Below are 20,684 nucleotides of genomic sequence, written 5' to 3' on the forward strand. Positions count from 1 at the left end.
AGAGCACACAAATAGAATGCACCGATCCAGGTGATTCATTCTAGTAATAAAAATTTCTTCTTTTTTTTAATATAAATATATTTATTTTAATTGGAGGTTAATTACTTTACAATATTGTATTGGTTTTGCCATACATCAACATGAATCCGCCACAGGTATATACGTGTTCCCCATCGTGAACCCCCCTCCCTCCTCCCTCCCCATACCGTCCCTCTGGGTCATCCCAGTTCTTCCAAACTTTGTCAGTAACTTGATTTTCCCCAACTGAATTCTTAGTATTGTTGTTCAGAGTTTCATTTTCATATGTGTTTTGGTCACCATTTGGAAAAGACTTGAATCAGAGCCCAAAAGCCAGGTGATGTCTTAAAACTGCAATCTCACTGATTAAAACAAACAAACAAAAAAAGGAACAGTTAAAGCAAAATAAGAATTTCTTGTTCATTGTAAGTCAGTTCAAGTTAACATAAGTTATACTCAGTATTTCTTGTTCCCCAACTCTAACACAACTCACATACTGACTTGATACCAATTTGCAGTCAGACATATGCTTATATTCATACATCCTATTTAGATAAAAAAAAATCAAATGATCAGTAACACATTATTTACTTTCCCATCTTACTTTCTGGCTGGACCTCCCTGATGACTCAGATAGAGAAAAATTTGCCTGTCAATGCAGGATACCCAGGTTCCATCCCTAAGTTGGGAAGATCCTCTACAGAAAGGAATAGCTACCCACTCCAATACTTTTGCCTGTGAAATCCCATGGACAGGGGAGCCTGGCAGGGTACAGTACTCGGGGTCACAAAGAGTCAGACACAACTTAATGACTTTCACTTTTATTTTACTTTACTATCTGGCAATTTCTTTTCTTTTTTAAACTAAGTCCATTATCATTTTATCTCCATGTAATGCTTCCTCTCAAGAACTGTTTTTAGAGCAAACTCTGGGCTACTTGACACAACTGCCTAATAAAAACTGTTTAACCCAGGGATGGACATTCAGCTCAAAACAGACACAATGGAAACACTTGTTCCCAGGAGTTAGGAATGAAAACACAAAAGTTACCACTGATAATATGCACTTTAAGAGACAACACAGGGATGTAAGTGCTACAAAGGAAGAAACAAGACAGATTAAGAAAGAGGGGCAATGGGACAAGACAAATAGCCTCAGATAAAGAGAAATGAAGCTCAGAGAAAAATGACTCTGGTTCCTGAAATTTTGCCAGTTCCTTAACTAATGACATGGTAAAGCCAGGCTGAACTTTGTTCTCAGATTCTTTGACTCTTCTGTAACCTTCCAACACACTTGCTATTTGTCTTAAGCTCACTGGAATAAGTTTTTGTTCCTGGTAATGAAGAACCTCTAAGAAAGGCAGTAACTTTATTTCTTTATATTTCCTTTATATAATCATTGTGTTTTTATGAAAAATTCTTATTCTGATTCCTCAGTAATTCTTATGGACTTCAGTGGCTAGTGGTCAACGTTCACATTCATTTCTCATAAACCTGCCTGATGTCTAATTATCATTCCCATTATACACTGTTGGCTACTCAAAGATATATCTCATATATAAATGTTTTTCTATAAAAACCCACTTCTTTAATTTTCTGAATATAAATATAGAATGTGTCAAAAAATAATTTGTTAAATGAATGAATTGAGCTTTGATAAATAACCTAGTCCACTAAAAATAGAAATTATTTTAACTTATTCTCACTTTCACATCAGTATTTATATTGAAATTGAAATTTTCGATGAATTTTTACAACATGAACTACCATGTGGGGAAAAAACAACAAAATTCTACTCAATAAGGATTTTTAAACTGAGAAAAAATGGCATCAGATTGCTCCTGTTGGGTATTATGAAAAAGTTTTTATTTATATATACTGAGTAATAGTAGAAGAAAGAATAAGCATATAAGGTGGAGTAATGGAAAAATGAAGAATAAAGGTTAAGAGTTGATTGCAGTTGCATTGCCAATATTTCATTAAATTATTATAGATACATTTTATATCTAAAAAATATGATGATATTCATTTCTTTCAAACTATCATTTTGAAAGCTATCATTTTGCAGTTGGAATGAACTGAGTTTCAGGAAACATGATTTACTTTCTAAAGATCATGGAATTCATTTTTAATAGAACACAGTCTCTTTATCCTTTGTCCAGAGTGTTTCTACTTTGTAATTCTATTGTAACCTGAAAAAAAATCATAATTCTACTTGCCACATTTTCCTATTCATACTCTTTCAATCCATCACTGACTTTAGACATCTGTGACTTAAAATTCTCATACAATAATAGGGAAAAAACCAACAATTTTGGCTTCTGATTCATCATGTGGTGCATGAAAATTAAAATATTCTATCATGTTTGTATTGGTAATCATTTTGTTATTACCATAAAATGAGGGAAAATGTATCTACATCATTTTAGTACTATTGAAATGCCAAAAGTTATCATAATAGGAAAGATAATTATGTATTCTTGCTATATGGTACAAACAGAATATCTGTTTAGAATTACAAGGCACAGAGAACTTAAGCATAAACATCAAGTTGCTCAGTTCCTATAAATCGATTGCATTTTTGCAAGCATCAAATCAATGCATTTCTTCTTTCAAATCTACTAATTTATGGTAATCTGTACTGCTAGCAGGCTCTCTGAATATTTTTGCATATTAAATGCATTTGGATAATACAAGAGCTGTTTTTTCATCATTAAAGTAAGGGAGCTCTTTTTTCTTTAATAAAAATAAGATATTTTTTCTGGTAAATACAGCTCAAAATATTTCCCAAGAGATCATTCCTCAAGAGGAAAAATGACTTCAATGTTCAAATGAAAAAAACATTCTGAAAATCCCAGCTCTTTCATTTCCATTTTCCAAAGTAGTCCATGGTATATATGGAAGAGTGTGTATCGTTTTCTCATTTCACATGTGAACTGTTCTTTTGCACTTACTGCAGAAGCTATGTAAATTTCTAAAGACTGTGACTCTGGCAGGAAAATGCCAAGAAATAGACCCTTGTAATTTCCAAGTCACTAGATTACATGAGACATCTTTAGGTTTTCTAAGATTACCTTCTTTATCCCAAGGTCTCAGGTTAGTGCCTGCTCTGCCAAATGCAAAATTCACAGTTTGACATTCTTCAATGGGAATATGGCTTGTGACAACCAAGAAAGGATGTACTGGGAGTTATTTCCCTGAAATTAAAAAATATTGCCACCAGGGGAATATATGTTTCAGTAGTATTGATGAAATATGCATAGATAGATAGATAGACAGATAAACATAAATTATGTAGAACAGATATAACTAAAGCTAAGAGGTTTTTTCTTTTAAAGATATTCATCTTGGTGATGATCAACTCAAGAGATTATTACCTAATTTTTGATATAAATGATAATGCTCTTTATAAACGAACCATTTCCATCATCTCCAATATCAATTTGCTGTCAGGATGTAAGTTCTCCCTGTGATTATGACATAGTGTAAAATCACAAGAGGATTTCTACTGCAGATAATCATTTTCAAATGAACACATGATTAACCGAGGTCCACAATGCCCTCCACATGATGGCCCGAATTGTGGAAAGTAAATAAATATATAATTCAATATATAATTCAAAACCCTGGAGAAAGAAATGGCAACCCACTCCAGTATTCTTGCCTGGAAAATTCCATGAACAGAGGAGCCTGGCAGGCTACAGTTCATGGGGTCATGACTGAGTGACTGAGCACAGTAACTAATATTGCATAGTAATAATACAATTACACACCAAAACATAAAGAAAAAGAATTACGTTCTGAGCATCAGAAAGATTTATGCTTTCCCCATCCTTACAGTAGTTGAAGACTGAAGAACTGCAGAGACTATACTTACATAAAGGTTCAGATTCACTTTCTTCCTATGAAACCTTCCAATAGATATGGGAGTTGACTCTTTGCTACCCCGTGGACTGTAGCTCACAAAGCTCCTCTATCCATGGGATTCCCCAGGCAAGAATACTGGAGTGGGTTGCCATTTCCTTCTCCAGGGGATCTTCCTGACGCAGGGATCAAACCCAGGTCTCCTGAATTGCAGGCAGACGCTTTAACCTCTGAGCCAGCAGGGAAGCCCCTAAGGACAAATAAGTTATGATGATCATGATCATTTTAACAAGTGAGCATAAATTATAGAGAAAACATTATATTTAGAATTAAAAATTAATTTAAAAGGCTAAAAATTCTGTATATCATTGATCATGAAGAGGTTGTTTTCTTTTTCTTTCACATCCCAGAAATTTTTGGTTTTAAACCACTGCAACAACTTTGTGTTTAGCTTTGACTATCACCGAAAATTCTGATTCTTAAATTTTTGCAGTAAATTATAAGGTTAGTCTTCTGTATGCTGGAAACTCTTGCTCAATTATGTTATTGGGTCCTGAGGATTCTCCTAAGGTTGGACGCATTTTGCATCTTGCTGATACCCATTCAAGAGGGTAGCCACAATCTTAAGTGCAACGTGAGGGTGGAAGATGAGGTAGATGGAGAGAAGAAATCAAAATCAGCATATCATGGTAACATGATTTTGAAGCCTTTACTAGGGAACTCCCAAATGATTCACGTACTCTTCTCAAAAGAATGTCTTTCTTATCTTTGGCACAATAGAAACAAGCCAGAAATGCTATCACAATCAACAGGAAGGACAGAAAAGTTATAAGCAACCACGACACTTACCTATTTTTCTTCTTTTCCTTGTCTAAATCCAATTATCCTAGAAGATGAAGGAAGAAAATGTGCATGTCTCATATATAGACAATACACCCTCCCCTCAAAGCTGAGGAAAGGAAAGAATAAAATAACAGACCACATTCCTATAAACACTGATGCTCCATGCTGGCGAGAAGGGTTCATATTTAAATTTGCATATGAGATAATAATTCATAATTAGAAACAACTGAAGATTTTTTTATGTAACCAAAAACACTAGGGAAATTATGGTATTTCCTACACTATTCATAACATAGTCGACCCGATAATTAAGCAAAAGAACTCAGAGCAGAGTGAGGGTGAGTAGATAAAAATAATATCTTTATTTTTGTTTTATAACTAACCTGAAGTTCAGACTGTTCAATAAATTGTTATAAAAATTTTCCAAAAGAATAATACATGAGTTTTTGTTCTAAATTTGCGAATATTTGAAGTGATTTATGTATTTTCTTTGAAGTAGGCTTTAAAAATATTCTGTTTCTTCATAAATCGTTTCTGAAGGTCTCACAAAGACTGTTTAGTGCAAAGAGTATTCAATTAGAAGTTGGCAAACCAGCATTCTAACCACAGCTTTGTCAATATGAAGCTCTATTGTCTTTGACAAGATTAAACCTCCCTTAGTCTCAGTTTGCACATCTTAAAAAATAAGGGGATTGTGTGTAAGGAATTTTCATTGCTAACATTAAATAAGAGGATTGTGTGTAAGGAATTTTCGTTGCTAACATTTTATAATCCAACATAATTCTTTATATAATGGATAGCAAATAACATTGAAGAAGTAAAAGCACAAGGCAATTATAAAACTAGTAGTCTTTGATCTTAAATGTGTAGTTTCATTAATATTTTTACAAATATGGACAAGAAAATATAGTTGTCTAGTAATTTATGGGAATTTATGCTAATCACTGTATATTTTGATTGATTAATTATGAATATTGCATCTGTAGTTATTGAAATAAAAGAGATAAATATAAAATATGATTCCCTTCCATAAAAAGAAGTTAGCACCATCTAAGCATAATTGAAGAATCCAAAGAATAAACTTTAGTTCAGCAAAATCATATAAACCTTATCAACAAGCAGTATGAAATTATTTCAAATTAGGTTGCATAGCGAAGAATAGCTATAAGACTTTATATATAAAATAGAATGGAGTAATCGCAAAAAGCATTAAAGAAAGTAAATATGAGGATTTTGCTAAAGACAGGTGACAATTAGATATAGCAAAGGCCAGTGAATGAAAGCATTGCACAAACAAAAGCATGAATCATAGGAACCAGATATGCACTGAAAGACTGATGTTTTTCTTTTACAACTTCGTAACAACTGGTTCCAGTCGTCATGAAAAAGTGTTTATTGGGACTTAACCATAATAAACAAAGTAATATCAAATGTGTTACATGAAACAACAGTTTTTCAGGCCTGGGACACAAAAGAGTCCAGGTCTGTAAACCATTTGATAAGGAAGCACGTAAGGTGGTGTATGCACAGTGTAACTTGCTGGCTCAGAATCTGTTTCCTAAAATAGCACAGACAAGTGGAATTCTGGCGGAGTTCAGCAGTCTCAATGGCAGAAGAAACATGTTAAGAGTTTGGGAGTCTGGAGATGAATAAAATTTCAAATCAGGGGTCTGGAGAGAAAAGAGAAAACAGAAGAGTACTAAAATTTTGCATAGAAAAAGAAGAGAAGTACCAAAAATCCACACAGAAGTCTCCTAAAGTGTTTGGCCAAATACATAACTATGCATGTACAGAGTGAAACACGGTGACGCTTGGGGAAAAAATTGCTAACGGAGGGCTCTGAGCCAAATGGACAAATTGGGGTTCACATTTTTCAGACAACAGGTAGTGTTTAGAGGTACCACTAAAAGCTCAGTGAGACAATTGTGAATACAAAAAGACTATGCCTTTTAAGTGAACTCATCTTGCCCCCAAATAAGAACTACATATAATGAGAACTATGCAAAAATATAAATATATGGACTTCCCTGGTAGCTCAGATGGTAAAGAACCCACCTGCCAATGCAAGAGATGTAGGAGACACGGGTTCTATCCCTGGATCGGGAAGGTCCTCTGGAAGAGGGCATGGCAACCCACTCCAGTATTCTTGCCTGTAGAATTCCATGGACAAAGGAGCCTATCATTGCAAACTAAATTATTTCAACAAAATTCTAATTATAAAAAATATATTAAAAATCATCCCTTCAAACTTCGGCAGCAACTTACATGCTGAGTAATCTTCATCTGTCCTAAAATACCTTGAGGATTGCATATGAACATTTGAAAATACTTTACTTTTAATTCAGATACTTTTAGTCAAAGATGAAATGTTGCTGTAAAAAAAAAATGTATTTGATCTTTTGCCTTAAACCTTTTATACTGTATGTGTTTTCCAAAATCTATAATATTGTAGTTGCAAGTTTTATTTTTCTATCTCTTTTTATACTACATTAGTGATTTATTGGCACGCTGATTGACTTTTGCTTTGGCATTACTCATTTATTTTGCTTGGTTAAGAAATATCATACTCTGAAGATCTAAAATTTTCAAGCTTGTTAAGGCTACAAGGAAGGCTACTTAAGTCTTTCCCTGAAGTCAATGCTACTGTCAAGAGTTTTCCCTTTCTCTCAACTTACATCAGTGTGATATCTACTTAAAAGTAAAAGTAAATTAAGAATGGCTCAGTTGTGTCCGACTCTTTGTGACCCCTTGGATCGTAGCCCACCAAGCTCCTCTGTCCATGGAATTCTCCAGGCAAGAATCCTGAGTGGGTTGCCATTTCCTTCTCCAGGGGATCTTCCTGACCGAAGGATCAAACCCCAGTCTCCTGAATTGTCAGGCTGATTCTTTACTGTCTGAAATAACAGACAAGTCTGAAATCTATTTAGTGAGGTTACTAAATGCACACATTCATAGATAACTTCAGAGTCAATGTGACATTGACATTTTTTTAAAATTGTAATATAGTTCATTTATAATGTTGTGTTAATTTCAGGTGTACAGTAAAGTGAATCATTTAGACATATAGATGTATCTTTTTTTTTTTTTTTAGAGTGTTTTCCCATATATGTTATTACAGAGTACTGAGTGAAGTTCTCTCCGTTATACAATCCCTATGAGCTTTGAGTACTGGCATCCTTCCTGTTTTGTTCATTGCTCCTTCCTCAGTAGCAAACAGAATACTTTTAATCTAGGAAGGATCAATAAATAAATTATAAAAAGGGATTTGTAGAATTATCAGTTGCATGTCTGTCTTCTCCTGACCTTTTTGTCCATTTGAATCAATGCTGTTTGATGGTTGAAACACACATCTGCTTAAATGTTTATATATAAGCAGAATGGTATGTGTCTTAATAGCTTTGGTAAATCCAATTCCTCCACTTGATGGGGGAGCCAGCTCATTAGTGTTGAAATCTATTACTGCATTTATATTTTAAGTGTTTTCCTCTGCCCACATATAGATAACTAATATCTCTTAAGCATACATTTGGATTGGTTACATAGAAGTATTAGAATGGGCACTGTCTAGTCTAAAAAATAGATATAAGTTATGTTTGGAGAAATACAGGTGAAATTTAGCACAAATTTTAGTATTCAAGTCTTTCCCCTACCAAGTTATATTATGCCTTAGCTTTTTGCATTTTAATACCATTAACTATCCCCTCCACACACACACATACAGACAAAAAATGAAAATCAGATGTATACTTTATTGCTTATTTCATTTAAAAATCCAGCTATCCATTGCATGTTCTCCTCACAGATAAAGTACATTCAACAATTTATTTAGTGTTTCGTGTGAAAATCCTAAGGAGCATACTGCATAGCTAAGTATTTTTTACAGATCATTGGTATTGTTATTTACCTCTAATTTGTAACATATCATCAAGAGAAAGTATACTTAAGATTTGTTTTCAAATCCCACTTGCAACAGTAAAATAGATATATTTGATTTACCATTTTGCCAGTTTTGATATATTACATACAACATTTTGAAAGTTCTATACATTTAGAAGTAAATTTTTACTCAGTTTCCCCCATTTTTGGCATAGCCCACCATAATATTTGATTTACCAGTCTATAGCTAAGTATATTTGACTTCTTTTCCTTATTGTCAATGACAATAAATTTGCCCAATTTCCACATACCAGTGTACTAGACTCTAGGTTAAATCAACACCATGGTTTTACCATTTCCAGCCTTTGGATCTGTTTTCAAAATATAATTATGATTACCAGCTTTTATTTCAACACTTGGGCTTGTAAAATTGATGTGTGTCCTTAGTAACATGTAGTAGTAGTAGTGCAGTTGCTCAGTTTGTCCAAATCTTGCAACTCCATGAACCGTAGCCCACCAGGTTCCTCTGTCCATGGAATTCTCCAGGCAAAAATACTAGAGTGGGTTGCCATTCCCTTCTCCAGGGGATATTCCCAACCCAGGGATTGATTCCAGTTGTCTGGCATTGCAGGCAAATTCTTAACCATCTGAGCTACCAGGGAAGCCCCCTTTTATTAACATTTTACTAACATAGCTGCTCTTATATTAAGATAACTGGTCTTATACTGGTCAATAAAATGTGAATTTTTAGCAGAACTTCTTTTACCTTCCATCTATTACCAACCCTCACACCTAAGATCAGTAAGTACATTTTTAATTGTATATTATTATATAGGGCTTCCCTGGTGGCTCAGACAGTAAACCGTCTGTCTGCAATGCAGGAGACCTGGGTTCGATTCCTGGGTCGGGATAATTGTAGAATATACATTATAAATTTGATTAATTTATTAATTGCTAACTGATTGTTCTATACTTTAATAATACTTTTAAAAATTTTTTCTGAAAGTAAGAAATAGTACAAAAGTTAAGGAGTTTGGGCAATTTTATAGTCTTTTGAAGCTGTGTGAATCTGCATTTTAAAATTCTCTCAACAATTCCTTTTTCTCATCTTCTCAAGTTGTGACCCATTTCACTACGTTTATGTGGATATAATTCAAACTAAGTAATATCTTGCTTCCTTGTGATAAAGATACTTATCTATATTTTATGTCAAAATAAACACCACACTTCATGCTAAGAGTTTAACTTGAAATTGAAATATGATATAATTACCTGGAATTGCATACAGATAAACTTGGAGTATAAGGTACCTTTGGGGCAGAGTATGTTTTCTGCCAATATCAAATTCCAGTATCAAGAATGGATGTAAAAATGTTGTAAACTATGACTCACTTCTATATTTTCTTTTTCTCCACTATAATATCTGCAATTTTATCTTACTTATCTTTGTATCATCAAGATGTAACACAGAATCTGAACCTAAGCACAAAGGTAATAGTGTAGTGATTGCAGGGATCTTGAAGTGATTTAATTAATGTAGGATTTAAGAAAATTACTTAATCTTTCTTTGTGTCGAATTGATCACCTGTAAAGTGACAATAATAATAGAACCTTTATCAAACAGTTGAGAGAGAATTTAGAGAAATGACCTAAGAAAGTCATTAAGCAAAGAATTTGGCACATAAAAGTTCCTTAAACTATAAATCAGCTATTCTGCACATGATATAATTCTTAGAAGTATATGTCTCTCATTTTATTACCTCCTTACAACAAATTTTTGCAAGGTAAGTAAAATAAAATTTTTGAAATTAAAATAAATTTGTATGACATAGAGCCAGAAATTAACCAGAGAAAACTGACCCCAAAACTCCTATATTTCATTGCTGTTTAATATAACTGACATTAAATGATCAAATACATCCAGAGTTATAGGATTCCTTTTGATATAAAACTAGAATTCATTTATAGCAACACCACACATTTATTTAATTCCCACTCCATGTTCTTTTAAATGTAGGCTATAGGTGGCAAATATGATTATAAATTATTTTGGAAGCTGAATATCTGTAAAGCATAATACTGCCAAGTTTTTCCCACTCGGGGGCTCTGGTTGAGGAAAGACACGTACAAAGCCAAAGCAATATCAACATACAAGCCTCATCAATGACCATCTACTTAGAACAGAATTAGATGATGAAGTTAGATTATTGTTTTCTATTTCAGAATCAAAGAACATGACCAGCTATTGCTGGATTATTAACAGAATGTTTTATTCTTCCAAAATATTTCCAGAATGGGCCACAGGGCTAGAGCACCCACTGTGCGTGGTATTCAGTCACTTAGTCATGTCCAACTCTTTGCGACCCCATGGTCTGTAGCCCACCAGGCATCTGTCCATGACATTCTTCAGGCAATAATACTGGAGTAGATTGTCATTTTCTACTCTAGGGGATCTTCCCAACCTATGGATCAAACCCACATTCCCATGTCTCCTGAGTTTACAGGTATGTTCTTTAACACTGAGCTACCTGGGTAGCTCTAGCACACCTACTATATACAGTATTAAAGGAAGAAGGAAAAAGAAAAAAAAAAAAAAAAAAACTCCTAAGATACATCATCTTAAAAAGGTAGACATAACAATTAAATTGTATATATATTTTTTTACTTTTGGAGAAAAGGAAAGATATACCCATGTGAATGCAGAGTTCCAAAAAATAGCAAGGAGAGATAAGAAAACCTTCCTCAGCAATCAATGCAAAGAAATAGAGGAAAACAATAGAATGGGAAAGACTAGAGATCTCTTCAAGAAAATTAGAGATACCAAGGGATATTTCATACAAAGATGGGCTAACTAAAGGACAGAAATGGTATACACCTAAAAGAAGCAGAAGATATTAAGAAGAGATGGCAAGAATACCCAGAAGAACTGTACAAAAAAGATCTTCATGACCCTGATAATCATGATAGTGTGATCACTCACACTCATCTAGAGCCAGACATCCTGGAATGTGAAGTCAAGTGGGCCTTAGGAAGCATCACTATGAAAAAAGCAGGTGGAGGTGATGGAATTCCAGTTGAGCTATTTCAAATCCTAAAAGATGATGCTGTGAAAGTGCTGCACTCAATATGTCAGCAAATTTGGAAAACTCAGAAGTGGCCACAGGACTGGAAAAGGTCAGTTTTCATTCCAATCCCAAAGAAAGGCAATGCCAAAGAATGCTCAAACTATCGCACAATTGCACTCTTCTCACATGCTAGTAAAGTAGAGCTCAAAATTCTTCAAGCCAGGCTTCGGCAGTATGTGAACCATGAACTTCCAGATTCCAAGCTGGTTTTAGAAAAGGCAGAGGAACCAGAGATCAAATTACCAACATTCACTGGATCATCATAAAAGCAAGAGAGTTCCAGAAAAACATCTATTTCTGCTTTATTGACTATGCCAAAGCCTTTCACTGTGTGGATCACAATAAACTGTGGAATATTCTGAAGGAGATGGGGACACCAGACCACCTGACCTGCTTCTTGAGAAACCTGTATGCACGTCAGGAAGCAACAGTTAGAACTGGACATGAAACAACAGACTGGTTCCAAATGGGGAAAGGAGTATGTCAGGGCTGTATATTTTCACCCTATTTATTTAACTATATTCAGAGTATATCATGAGAAATATTGAGCTGGAAGAAGCACAAGCTGGAATCAAGATTATTGGGTGAAATATCGATAACCTCCGATATGCAGATGATACCACCCTTATGACAGAAAGTGAAGAAGAACTAAAGAGCCTCTTGATAAAAGTGAAAGAGGAGAGTGAAAAAGTTGGCTTAAAGCTCAGCATTCAGAAAACTAAGATCCTGGCATCTGGTCCCATCACTTCATGGGAAATAGATGGGGAAACAGTAGAAACAGTGGCTGACTTTATTTTTAGGGCACTGCAGATGGTGACTGCAGCCATGAAATTAAAAGACACTCCTTGGAAGGAAAGTTATGACCAACCTAGACAGCATATTAAAAAGCAGAGACATTACTTTGCCAACAAAGGTCCATCTAGTATGGTTTTTCCCATAGTCCTGTATGAATGTGAGAGTTGGACTGTAAAGAAAGCTGAGCACCGAATTGATGCTTCTGAACTGTGGTGTTGGAGAAGAGGCTTGAGAGTCCCTTGGACTGCAAGGAGATCCAACCAGTCCATTCTGAAGAAGATCAGCCCTGAGATTTCTTTGGAAGGAATGATGCTAAAACTGAAACTCCAGTACTTTGGCCACCTGGTGCAAAGAGCTAACTCATTTGAAAAGACCCTGATGCTGGGAAAGATTGAGGGCAGGAGGAGAAGGGGATAACAGAGGATGAGATGATTGGATGGCATCACTGACTCAATGGACATGGATTTGGGCAGATCCCTGCAGTTGGTGATGGATAGGGAGGGCTGGTGTGCTGTGGTTCATGGGGTCGCAAAGAGTCAGACACGACTGAGTGACTGAACTGAACTGAACTACCTTGGGAGGTGAAAGTGGAAGATGCGTAGTGAAAACAGACGTGGTGTCTCTAAAGACATTCTCAAAGTGAAGGATGGTGACACCTGAAATTTCTCCTGTGGAAACGTTATTAATCAAAGGAGAAATCAACAACTATCACTCAACATTCTGATAAACTTTCAATTACTTGTTCAGGAAGGGCTGCTATACAGGTATCTGCTGAATGAGACTTCCTGGTAGACTGTGATGATGTAAATTGGTTTTGTAGTGTAAACCACAAATTAAACTGAAATGTTACATAAACTGGGGCGAAAGGGAAGACTATGAAAGCAGAGATACAACAAACAGATTTAGGAGGGAAAAGGGTTTAATTTAGTTTAAAAGATCTTTTTAGGAGAGAAATAGATGGAGAAGGCTTAAGTGTAGACAGCAGTCCTTTAGGGCCAGGCCTTCTCTCTCTCTCCTTATGTATATATACATTTATACCATTTATACACATATATTATTGAAATATGTTTAAACCTACATGTTTTAATATTTAATTATATGTTTATGTATATAAAGTTAATCTGTCAAATTGAGAATAATAGAAGGAGAAATTGGAAACTGCAGGATTGCTTAGGGAACTAACTACTGGAAAAATAAATGTGTCACGATACACACCTTATATACACAAGATGTTGTATGGGTTTCAGATAATCTTTTATTTAGAAAATTAATAATAAAATTACAGGTATGAAAACAAAAGCTAAGACAAAATTATTTTTTGTACATCAGCTCAGTTCAGTCACTCAGTCATGTCTGACTCTGCGACTCCATGGACGGCAGAACGTCAGGCTTCCCTGTCCATCACCAACTCCAGGAGCTTGCTCAAACTCATGTCCATCGAGTCAGTGATACCATCCAACCATCTCATCCTCTGTCGTCCCTTTCTTCTCTTGCTTTCTACATTTACTTGCAATAAAAAAATTAACATCATTTGAAAAATATATTTTAATATGACTTAAATGTGTATGCATTTTAATACATTTTCCAATGTGCTATTAAATAAGCAAGATTTCCAGAATGTCAAGGGAATAATGGGTAATCTAAATATGTAATTGGGGACTGGTAGCGAAATTAATTTTTGTAACCATGAAATTTCTGGTCATTTTCTCTAGCACTTGTTTGATTGAGGAAACAAGACAGTTGCTTCGTTACTTAATGGCCCCTCTCCTTTTTCTAGTTTGCAAAAAATCCTTTTGGCTAAATCATACTACGGGACAATGAATTTTTGGGGGTCTTTTACTTAACTTTCTATGGAGTACTACCTACAAAAGTAATGAATAATCATATGGGTAATAATAAAGTAATACTAGCATATATTATGTTTATAGTTCATTCTGTATGAAGCATTGTTTTAACATTTTATGGCACAATGTTTTTCACTGGTCACAACCAACAGATAAGACATACAGAGTGCTTTTCCAGATGTCCAACCAAATGTGAAGACTGACTCACAAATTCACTTTATTTTGCTTTCAGTGTTTCTATCACTAAGTTCAACAGCTTAAATTTGACCTTTCTGTACCAATGGGAGTCATTTTCTTTCGATGCCACGTCTATGATTCTAAATCTGACTAAGCTGAAAATATCTACTTAAAATAAAAAAAAAATTATTTAATTTAAAAATATGAAAAAAAGTTTATTTAAATTAAAAGTTTGAAAAATATGACTATTAAGTTTATATGGTAGATTTTTTTTTTTGCTTTTGTATGTTAGTTCTTTATCAAGGATCAGAGTAAAATTCAGAAAAGAAATTTGGTTAAAGTGTGAGTAACATACTCTTCATAAGATGCAATTATAAGAATATAGTGTTTATTTTTTGTTTGCATTTTCTTTTTAAATTTTATTTTAAATGAGCATATCTAAATTTCATTTTAAATGAACATATTAAGAAGACATGGCAAGAACACAGAAGAACTACCACGATGGTGTGATCAGTCACCTAGAGCCAGACATCCTAGAATGTGAAGTCAAGTGAGCCTTAGAAAGCATCACTATGAACAAAGCTAGTGGTGATGGAATTCCAGTTGAGCTATTTCAAATCCTAAAAGATGATGCTGTGAAAGTGCTGCACTCAACATGCCAGCAAATTTGGAAAAACTCAGCAGCGGCCACAGAATGGAAAATGTCAGTTTTCATTCCAATCCCAAAGAAAGGCAATGCCAAAGAATGTTCAAACTACTGTGCAATTGCGCTCATCTCACAAGCTAGCAAAGTAGAGCTCAAAATTCTCCAAGCCAGGCTTAATCAGTACGTGAACAGTGAACTTCCAGATGTTCAAGCTAGATTTAGAAAAGCCAGAGGAATCAGAGGTCAAATTGCCAACATCTGTTGGAGTATCAAAAAAGCAAGAGAGCTCCAGAAAAACATCTATTTCTGCTTTATTGACTATGCCAAAGCTTTTGACTGTGTGGATCACAACAAACTGTGGAAAATTCTTCAAGAGATGGGAATACCAGACTATCTGACCTGCCTCCTTAGAAATCTATATGCAGGTCAGGAAGCAACAGTTAGAACTGGACATGGAACAACAGACTGGTTCCAAATGAGGAAAGGAGTTTGTCAAGGCTGTATATTGTCACTGTGCTTGTTTAACCTATATGCAGAGTACATCATGAGAAACGCTGGGCTGGATGAAGCACAAGCTGGAATCAAGATTGCTGAGAGAAATATCAATAACCTCAGATATGCAGATGACAACACCCTTATGGCAGGAAGGGAAGAAGAACTAATGAGCCTCTTGATAAAAGTGAAAGAGGGGAGTGAAAACAGTTGGCTTAAAACTCAATATTTAGAAAACTAAGACCATGGCATCCAGTCTCATCACTTCATGGCAAAAGGATGGGAAAACAATGGAAACAGTGGCTGACTTTACCTTTTGGGGCTCCAAAATCACTGCAGATGGTGAGTGCAGCCATGAAATTAAGGAAAGTTATGACCAACCTAGACAGCATATTAAAAGCAGAGACATTACTTTGTCAACAAGGTCTGTCTAGTCGAGGCTATGGTTTTTTCAGTGGTTATGTATGGATGTGAGAGTTGGACTATAAAGAAAGCTGAGCACCGAAGAATTGATGCTTTTGAACTGTGGTGTTGGAGAAGACTCTTGGGAGTCCCTTAGACTGCAAGGAGATCCTATCAGTCCATCCTAAAGGAAATCAGTCCTGGATATTCATTGGAAGGACTGATGCTGAAGCTGAAGCTCCAATAGTTTGGTTACCTGATGCAAAGAACTAACTCATTTGTAAAGACCCTGATGCTGGGAAAGATTGAAGGCAGGAGGACAAGGGGACAACAGAGAATTAGATGGTTGGATGGCATTACTGACTCGATGAACTTGAGTTTGAGTTGCTCCAGGAGTTGGTGATGGACAGGGAAGCCTGGCGTGCTGCAGTCCATGGGGTTGCAAAGAGACACAACTGAGCAACTGAACTGAAATGCATATCTAAATTACAAAGAATATATTAATTAACTCTCATATATCCATTGCTTTAATGTAATAGTACAAAGTGTTTACTTTGTATTTCCATTTAATTTCGTTAGTGGTTTTCGTTGCTGAAAACTGGGTTGCTGGTAAGGTTTCTTTTTCCCTACAACCAGCAAATGATCTGTGGTTGAACTTTAGCATGCTATGAAGAGTAATTTTCTACTAGCATTTGACCTAAATTTTTTAGCATTCACTCATGTTATTTTTCCAGATCAATTATTTCATCAGTTTTTGAAAAATGGTGAATTTGCTAATTAATTTTTCCACATGCACTGATTAACTGATAACATTCTGCAAAGAAAGGCTTAAACTGATCATACATAACATATCTTTATAAATCTCAAGCTAAAAGTAAGCAGCTGCAAATATATTTAGGTATATTTGATGGCAAGAAAAATAGTTGGATATCTAAGACTAAAAAAAATTTAGAATTGCTTGCCGTTTCCTCAAATTAATTCCTTTAAACTATCTAAATTACTGCATGTTCTTTATATAATAGATCTTGTAGATTTATATACATTATCACAATTAAATACATACTTGACTTCCTAGTCCTCACACAAATAGCCATATGTACATTTACAATGATGAGTGCTGAGACAGGATGTATTTTGAAAGAATCAAAGTAGCATCATCTTAAAGGAGCATTTTTAAAATGTTACATATCTTCAAATAATTATGTCTTAAAAATCACACTGTGATTAATTATCTCCAGAGAATATATTTATTTATTTTAGAAGCATCTGCTAAAAAGAATTAGAAAGGAGAAAAATAACTTTCTGAAACCTACTTTTTATCAAATCATTTTGACAGATCCAGGTTACCTGCAGACTCAATTCACCTGAAAGGCAATGATATAACATTATGTCAATGTAGTATAAGCAAATAATCACCAGTGAAGCTCAGAAGAGTAGCAGGAAAATATAATTTGGGGTATATGATTCTGTTAATCAAATAATGCCAAACTTTTCTTAACACGCAAGAAAAATTGAGGTGACATTGAAAGTTGGCAATATTAAAGATACCTTTGCATAGTTAATCAAATATTACAATGGTGTTTCACTCTAAGTTTTTAATCTTCATTAAGTTATGGCTATCAGAGATCATTAATTGTCTTTTTAAGACGTATAGCATGATCATATTGCATTATATACACTTAACATGTTTGTAGCTTTATATACATCATTACTTGATCATTCAAATTTACTTCAAATTAAGCATATTTAAAAAAATTGCTTTGGTCATATATTTCAATAAAAATGAGTTACTATTTGATTTAAAAATGAAAATCTACTATGAATTAGATATCCACTATATAAAAAAAGAAAGTGCCACAGAAGCCACAAAAGTAAATTGAGTCATGGCAATAAATTGGTCAATCCATAAAGGAAAAATGACATGTCCACACATCTGAAATATAAAGAAGTATGGGTGTAATGTATATTTGAATAACCAGGATATATAAAAAATAAACAAATCTTACTTATTAGAGCCAAGTTTCTCACTGGATGGATGGATATATTTATAATTTATGAATATGTGTATAACAGAGGTTAACATATAAACACATATTTCCTTAGTCAGAGGCACATTCTAGAAGCCATGACATCCCAACAGTAACAAACACATCCAGTACATAGAGTATAACAGAAAGCAAGAAAATAAATTACTCTCTCTATATATATACAGGTTCAGGCCACCTGCAGACTCAATTCACCTGAAAGGCAATGATACAACATTTATGTCAAATGTAGTATAAGCAAATAATCAATAGTGAAGCTCAGAAGAGTAGCAGGAAAATAAAATTTGGAGCATATGATTCTCTTAAATAATGCCAAAGTTTTCTTAATACACAAGAAAAATTACATATAATTATATATAATTTTGAGATATATATCAAAGAAGCCAGGGAAAGAGATGCAAATAGCCAAAGCCAGGCAATTTAAGCTGCAAAATACAATGGTATTGGATTATAACCCAAAGTATACAGTAAGTCGGAGAAGGCAATGGCACCCCACTCCAGTACTCTTGCCTGGAAAATTCCATGGACGGAGGAGCCTGGAAGGCTGCAGTCCATGGGGTCACTAGGAGTTGGACACGACTGAGCGACTTCACTTTCACTTTTCACTTTCATGCATTGGAGAAGGAAATGGCAACACACTCCAGTGTTCTTGCCTGGAGAATCCCAGGGATGGGGAGCCTGGTGGGCTGCCGTCTATGGGGATGCACACAGTCGGATATGACTGAAGTGACTTAGCAACAGCATACAGTAAGTAGAACTTCCCAGGTGGTGCTAGTGGTAAATAACCAACCTGCTAAGGCAAGAGACATAAGAGATTCCTGGTTAGATCCCTGGATCAGAAAGATCCCTTAAAGGAGGGGCATGGCAACCCACTCCAGCATTTTTGCCTGGAAAATTCCATGGACATAAGAGCCTGGTAGGCTACAGTCCATGGGGCCACATAGAGTCTGAGCAACTGAGCAATTGAGCACACACAGGCAGTACTTCTTGCCAAACTGTACTGTTTGGAAAGGGAGGAAAAAAAGAGTACTTTTAGAAAGAAAAATTGTAATGAATTAATTCAACTAATCAAGATTAACACCAACAATAATAAGTCATGTTGACTTGTTGTTTAGCCACCAAGTCATGTCCAACTCTTTGTGACCCCAAGGACTGTATCCCATCAGGCTCCTCTGTCTATGGGATTCTCCAGGCAAGAATACTGGAGTGGGTTGCAATTCCCTTCTCCAGGGGATCTTCCCAACTCAAGGATCTAAGCTAGGTATCCTACACAAGTAGGCAGATTATTTACCACTGAGCTACTAGGGAAGCCCCATGTTGACTATATATGTATATATTGCTTACATATGTGTATATATTGTATATATATATTGCATATATATATACACACGCATATATTCTAATATGTGTCCTAATATTTATATCTCTGTCTCTATATATGTATCTAAATTGTCTTATTTATCCTATGCCTCTGGAGAACCCTGACTGATAAGAAATGAGAGTACTAATATTGGTATTCAGTTTGCTGTGGTATGTACATTTGATGGGATATTCTAATCCTGTAATTCCTGTATCTTGAGAACCAAGATTTGCAGTGTGGAAAAAAGGAGATATGGTTGCTATACAGAGGCATTCCAGTAAAAAGCCTATAGTTCAGTGTTTCAATTGAAATCACTTGTGTGAACACAGTGTAGTGTGTGTTTGTATCATATATTTTCCTAGCTATAACTACTGAAATGCCTAGAAATAATGATCCACATAGTAGCAATGAACATTCCTAGAGATCCGACTGTGGTCGTAACATGCCATCATATACATAAAGAAATATTGCTTAGAGAGAAAAGACTATTCCTGTTTTGAGACCAAAAAAAAAAAAAAAAAACTATGTAAGATTAGCCTGAAGGTTCCTGCTAAATCACATATCAGAAACCTTTCAGTGTTTATTGGCATACTGTCAAAAAGCTAGAAAACCAGCCTGAAAAGTTTTCTGCTATCGAAGACAATACTATTTGAGCTAATTAAGAATAGTAATTGCAATGAATTAAAGCCTATCAAATGTGTTCAAATCCATCACTTTATAAAGATATTAAAATTATTAACCTCTATAGATAATAAGCAACAATTTTAGTACCTTCAAATATAGAGAATGAAACATACAAACAAATGATATATTTATACTACCTTTTTCTCTGTGAGACATAACACTGCATAATCAAAAGAAGATAAGTAATTATTTATAAAATTGTTCCATATATAAATAAAAATATATGACAGGATTAAAATATTATCACTTGTCAAACAAACAAAGGATCTATCTATTAGTATGAATGGCTATTAAAGGATCTATCTATTAATACTGATGGCTACCAATGCCACAAAAGGAAGGAATAGCAAACATATGAGATTCCTTATGAAAGAGCATAGCATCACCCAAAATCTGGATAAAGGAGTAAAATTTGAGTCCTACCTAACTTCTATTCCCATATGCCATTTCTCAGGAACTACAAAGGACAGAGGAACATGAAACATGAGTATGTAATCAACAAAACCAAGACCAT

Source organism: Bubalus kerabau, chromosome 12 (assembly GCF_029407905.1).
Source record: "Bubalus kerabau isolate K-KA32 ecotype Philippines breed swamp buffalo chromosome 12, PCC_UOA_SB_1v2, whole genome shotgun sequence".
NCBI classification, from domain to species: domain Eukaryota; kingdom Metazoa; phylum Chordata; class Mammalia; order Artiodactyla; family Bovidae; genus Bubalus; species Bubalus kerabau.